Here is a 7,156-nt window from a genome sequence, read left to right on the forward strand (position 1 = left end):
TATTTTTGACTTTTCAACAACATTAACTCTCTTGAAAAGGTCACAGCATATCAATTATTTTAAATGTTTTCTAATCATATTTAGATTTTCTTCTCATTTGAAAGCAATTTTTACATTTTCTTAAACAATATACTGACTTGCCCACACATCAACAGTTGGATTTGATACAATTCCCACAAAAGTAACTCATTATTTCATAAATGGAAATAACCAATTACATTGTAATATTTATAGGATAGCCATAGCACTATAAGGTTTGCAAAGAATTCTATAAACATCATATCATTTGATTTTCACAGTGATTCTGGAAGATAAATACAATTATTACCTTCATTTTATAGATGAGAAAACTGAGGTACAGGGTGTTGAAGTGACTTGCCAAGGATCATATATCTATAGGTTATATTAAGGATCTGAGGGCAGATTTGAATGCAGGTCTTTCTAATTCATGATTCCCATTCTTTATCTCCTATATAAAGCAGCTGCCTTTAGATCATAGGGCCTTGAGACCCCAGAATCTCATTAAGTGTTGGAAAAAGCTTCAAATGAAGTCAGTGAATCCATTTCCCTTATTTTATAGATGTCAGTACTGAGGCCCAGAGTTTGGTCATTTGCATAAGGTCACAAAGCAAATGAGAGGGAAAAGCCAGGGTGTATCAATATAGTCTAAAAATTGTTTGTATTTTGGCACTTTCCTCTTTGTTTTTTACCTCTCTCTGAAGAAATAGTGTGCTCAGGACAAGAAAACAAAGGTAGATGATTTTTATTTGGTTGTTTTTGGAGTTACTATAGCCAAGAAATTAAACCAATTTACTGATATGTTATTCCCTAGTTGGGTTGATTCTTGAATAGCAGACTCAGATTTCACTTGAAACTTTTCCATCATGGTAGAAAGTACAAGAGCTTATGTGCTACTGTCATTATATTGGAGAACCCCATGTCATCCATATGACTCTAAGAGGTCTTTATGGACTAGGACTTGGAATTGGACTATGGAATAGGACTTTATGGACATTTTTTTGCCTAAAAAGCTATAGATGTCTAGCATTTCCTATAGTCCTCAACAACACCATTCTGGTTGCTCTATGGGCATCTCTAATGTCCCATCTGGTAGTAACTTGCCTCTTGGCTTTCTGTCAAAGACATCACTGCTATTTCCATTGGCAACTCTTAGCAGTCTCATTTCAGATGGCTTTTGATTCTAGTCACAAAAAGATATCTCTGATCTAGGTGGCAAGGGAGAAAGAAGGAATTGTGTTCCAATGTCTTCCCTGGCATCAGACAGTCAATATAAATCTATTAAGCCTCTACTAGGTGCCAAGAACTGTGCTAAGCACTAGCAATACAAAAAATGCAAAACAAAATCCCTGCTCTCAAAGAGCTCAAGTAAGAAAGGTCAAGGTCAATGATAGCATCCCTTAAGGCTAAATGTGCATCTATATGGAGCTAATCTTGCTGCAGCTCCACACCAAAGCCCCCCTATTACATTTAGTTATTTGCTCTCATGAGGCAAGACTGGAGTGTAGCAAAAGATAATATCATTAACCCTATTTCCATTCATGGAACCAACCTCCTTCAAATTCTGATATTCTATTGTTGATTTTATGAGTGGACCGTCCCTTCTTTAAGAGACTACTCTCTCCCACGACTAAGAAAATACCTCAGTTTCCACTAATTTATCCTCCTTCAATTATTGCTGACATTAATTATATCATCTAAAGTTAACATTAATCTTAATTCTTTAGGTAGGGGCTTTATCTCCCAGCAGTGCCCCACCATTTCCTCCTACTGATTACAGTTTTCCTCAGTCAGCTCATGGGAAAAAGAAAAGAATCCTGTCCTAACGGTAATCAATCTGTCATGAGAAAATAGTATATAGTAGGAAGCCTTCTAATGGTTGACTAATTGGCAAATTTGTATCTGTAGCCGTAATAATGGAATCATGCTTCTATGCTTCCTTGACATCTTTAAAAAACTAAATAAAAATGAATAAATAATGCCCTTTTCAGGGCACTTTTAAGTTTCACCAAGTGCCTTGCTCTTAAGAGTCCTATGAGGTAGATAGTTTAAGTATTATTTCCCTCATTTTATAGTTGAAGAAATTGGATTGTGACAGGCTTACACGATTTGCCTGTCTATACAGCCTGTTGGTATAAGAGAGAAGATTCAAAGTCATGCCTTCTGACTAACACGTATGTGAAGTCTTTTAGCCTTCTTTTAGTTAACAAAATTGGCTTTTGTCCTGGCTAAAGGAAATGTCTTGAGCAACTAAATGAATATAACTTTCACAATTATGTCATTGCAAATATTTTTTAACCAATTGTCATTTTGGTTTGTCAGACTCTTCTGAGTTTGATGAGGGTGGGATAATGTGATCACCCCTGATTGAGTTGATGAAATAGTGTTCTGGACCTCCAGAGCTGAGGACCAGGCACTTGAATGCTTGGTAAGTAGAACAAGGTTCAGACCCACGGTGGTTCTCAGCCTAAGCTGACTTGGTTTAGAAAAGGAAGGAAAAAAAAACTGATGACATGCCAATTTCTACACGTACACTCCACTCATTAAAGCCAAAAGAAGAGACGAGAGACAGGGAGGAGTTTTTGCAACATTAAGCATCATATAAATAAGACCTTGGTGGGCTGACTCAATGTGGGAGAACAGTGAAGGCAACACATCATTCTTCTTCAAGTGGCAAGCACCCAGAAGTTCTCTCCTTTGATATACAGTTCTCTTGGACACGCCTTTGCTCCAGGTGAGTTTGGTGAACTTCATTTTCAAAAAAATGTATGTAAAATGCGGATTGAATGTTATTTTATGCCTACATCATTGCATTGTTAAAAAATGTCATTTATTATATCTATAAATAGTATTGTTTAATTTTGTGTATAAAACCCATAAGCAAGAGGAATTTTGAGATTAAAGAGATCGAAAGCTCAGTGAAGGTTGATTATTTCTTTTTTAGTTGAACTGAAGAACAGAATGGCAAATGTTTCGAAAGTTATTGCCCTCTCCATGAAAATTACTTTGTATTTGCTTTATATGTATTTTCCATATATTTAACTGAAAACCTATTCTTTTCCCTTAGTGGAATGAAATCTACTTGAGGGCAAGGACTATTTCCTTTTGTCTTCATATCAAATGACATAATATTTGTAAATTATTGCTGTGCTTAGCACAAGTACCTGGCACATAAGTGTGCATAATGCTTTATTTCCCCCTCCCTTCCATTTGTATTCCCAGGAGTTAGTAGAGTAAACGGCACATAGTAGGTACATATGATGTTTTATTTCTCCCTCCCTTCCCTTCATATCCCCAACAGCTAGCACAGTTCCTGGGGTTATATGTCCTTAATAAATGCTTATTAGAGTAAAGTAATGAGCAGGATGAAATTCAGTCTTCTTTTTCCTGCTTTGTTAGGAAAGTTAAAAGTCCAGAAGAGACAAGGGCACAAGAAGTCACTGGAAAGGGGCAGGCAGAGATGATTCCAGAGAGATGCCTCAAAACTTCTAATACATTTAACATCACTATTCCCACATAAAGAGCACTGAATCTCATATATGTAGAAGAAAAGCATCAAATGAAAATATTTTGAATGCAGATTTTTAAAAATAATATATGAAATTGTATGTTTTAGAACTCTGTGTATTTCTTTAGGTTACTCTCATCCTTTTTTATTTAAACTAAGAAATTTCACCCAGTATGAGAACTAAACGGCAATGTGACCTTGGGCCACAGAGTCCGCAGAAGGAGAGAAAACCTCTTCAGAGAGCTATAACTTCATTATTTCATTATCTCTAAGCTTCCTTCAGGTGCTCAAATTTTATGATCATTATATGCTTTTCCCATTAGTATAACCTCATGTTGTAGCAGGATGATGCAAGTTGTTAACCACAACACAAAGATTTTTTTTAACTCTATACAGTAGGAGACACCAGCATATACAGAACACTGGATCTCGAGTCAAGAACGTCCGAGTTCAAATGTAACCCAAGACACTTACTAAATATATGACCCTGAGCAAGTCACTTTACTGCTATCTGCCTTGTTTTCCCCTACTGTAAGGAGGGGATTATCACATGATGTGAGGAAACTGTGAGTATCAAATGAGATACTATTTCTAAAGTGCCTGGCACCTACCAGGCACTATATAAATGCCTGCTGTTATTATTACATGATAATACTACTTACCTGCAGAACCTGTGAGATCACAGGACTAGGACAAATTATTAAATCCTATATTAAGTCCTAAAGTTGTAGAATTTAAGCTCTTGATGACTTCTACAGGTATCCTAGTCCTAGTAATTTTCTATAGCCTCTAGATCTATTTTTAGCCCCCCAAAGACAATGCAGGAATGGACAACTAAAGCAAGAAGTCTTTAATCCACAATTGTGGCAGGGAAAAAGGAAAGTCCTAAGAAGAGACTTAGAATTGGAAGAGATATCATACATTTTCTAGTCCCATGTCCTAATTTTATAGATGGAGAAACCGTGGCTCAACCATTTTAACAAAATGTTTTCCAACCTCATATAGCTAGCTAGAGGGAGAATCAGAATAAGAATAGAAGCCCCCTGACAACCAGCCCTGTATGTGTCCCCCTATATTATATGCTTACTTAAAAGAGATTACATTCTACAGGAGGATACAATATGTGAATAATCTCTAGGAATCTGTGCTTTTTCCCGAGATGTTGAACATTTTAAATGAAAATTTAGATACAAAAATGAATGATATACTTGAAGTCACAGATAAAAATTTGCAAGCTGTTGTAGTACCATTAAGAACTCCTCTTTGAGTCTAAACATCAACCAAATCTGAATCCATATAATTGTTTTATTTTCTGGCCTATATTTAACCACAAGAATAATATAGAATAATTTCTGCATTATTCCCATCCTAACCCATCTACAAGTTTAGTAGCCCACTGAAACAAAAAAGAAATAATGAATTTAATTCATTCATTCAACAAATATTTTGGATATCTATAATATACTCAGGGCAGCTAGATGACACAGTGGATATAGTGCTGAGCCTGGAGTCAGGCAGACCTGTGTTCAAATATGGCCTCACAGACTCACTGGATGTGTAACACTGGGCAAGTTACTTAACTTTGTTTATCTTTGGGTTTTTTTTTCATCAGTAAAAATGAGCTGGAGAAGGAAGTGGCAAGCTGCTCCAGTATCTTTGCCAAGAAAACCCCCAAAATTGGTCACAAAAAGTTAGACACAACTAAAAATTACTAAACAATGATTAGAGTAAAATTTATCCAGCTTTCAAAGAGTTATATCTCATTTCCCTCTTATTGGAAGGTCAAGTATGACCCTGGACTTCATATCTTCCACAAAAATATTTTTCTTGTAACTTATCAAAGCATCAGTGTAACATTTAGGTCTCAAAGTTTGCAGCAGTAGTATGTAGGACTTACTGTTACCAATAAGTTGAAAATGCTTTTGAGTGTGGTCTTACCATTTAAGAGTTAGCATAGCTATATATAGACAAGTCCATCTTCAGAAAATTATTCACAGCATGATTTTTTATTATAAACAATACATGAATTTCAGCATATTTGTGACCTCATCCTTATAGCCACTCTTTCCAGTGGTACAGATTATAATCAAGAAACACTTTCTCATTCCATTTCAATTCCTATCTCTGTCCTCTTATCAACCCTTCATAGAATATATTGGGGATCTTCCACTTAATTATGTAAGTATCAGTCCAATATGTGGCTCATCTGATATTCCACTCTCCTATGTGATCATCCCATCTCTTTCCCCCTCATATCTTTAATAACATCCTGAGAGGAAGCATAGTATAATGATGAAAATGTTAGATGAGACATCAAATAATCTTGGGTTCAAATACCACCTCTGACATTACCAAATGTGCAAATACAGTTTTCTAACTTCGGTTTTCTCATCTGAAAATGGAAGCAATAATAAAAAACATTATATCCGTACCTTAAGAGGTTGTGAGACTCATATGATCTAGTTTATGTAATAGTTAAGAATCATTAAAAGTGGCATACAGTTTCCCAAATGATCTCTTTCTCTGATTCAATTTTGAATCCATCTTATTGTCCATTTGTAATGTCTAGCCAAGATATGTGGACTGATGTATTAACTCAATGTCCTGTCAGGTTAACTAGATAGTGTAATCTAGAAAGAACATATTCTTCAACTATTTTGTTTTTCTTATGTGTAATACTAATGGAGATTATTTAAATGGTTTGAGATGTCATTAAAAAGGCTCTGTAGTATTTCAGGGATGGAAAAAAGTCAGTACAAAGCAATCTACAGGTCTCCACAATCTATAAGGAATCCCTCTGTCTTTTGAACTCTTGACAGTAGAAAACACCCAAACACATTTAACAAGCAGATATTTCTCATTCTATATCCCACTTAGTATTAATAATCAGTGTGGAGAGAGAGAGAGAGAGAGAGAGAGAGAGAGAGAGAGAGAGAGAGAGAGAGAGAGAGAGAGAGAGAGAGAGAGAGAGAGAGATTTGTTTTTATCTATCAAGAAATCTTGCTTGATCTTAAGAGATAGATGCATAGGAAACCTTGGTAGAACAAAACTTCCAATGAAATGCTTTAACCAGAAAAGGACTAGATACAGTCTCCATTCATTCATTCAACAAACAATTATTAAGCATATTTCATGTGCCAGGCATTGGGCTATCTACTAGGGACTCAGAGACAAAAAAAAAAGTTCCTGCCCTCAAGGAGTCTGAATTCTATTGTGGGGAAATATAAAATATATTAACAATGCTTACAAAGTCACTACCACCTTGGGGATCATGACTGGGCTCAGGTAGAGGCTTAATGGCATAAGGGAGGCATAGAGGCTGAGGTATGTAGAGAATTGGTTAAAGAAAATGAGATATTTAATCTGAAGAACAAACTTGAGATGGGAAAGTTTGAGGAGAGTCATGATAGCTGTTTTTGAATAACACTTAAGGCTCTCTTCAGAGTACCATTTTAGGAATTACATAATCTAACTCCAACCTAGCTTTCAAGAATTACTACATATTACTTTTCTTCATCAATTTTGCAGTCTAGCTAAACTGCTATATTGACAGCTCTCCAAAATTAATCCCATCTTCTCCTGCATAAATGTTTTTGCAAAGTCTGTCCCCAACCCAGATCATTGCCTTTG

Source organism: Monodelphis domestica, chromosome 2, assembly GCF_027887165.1.
Source record: "Monodelphis domestica isolate mMonDom1 chromosome 2, mMonDom1.pri, whole genome shotgun sequence".
Taxonomy (NCBI): domain Eukaryota; kingdom Metazoa; phylum Chordata; class Mammalia; order Didelphimorphia; family Didelphidae; genus Monodelphis; species Monodelphis domestica.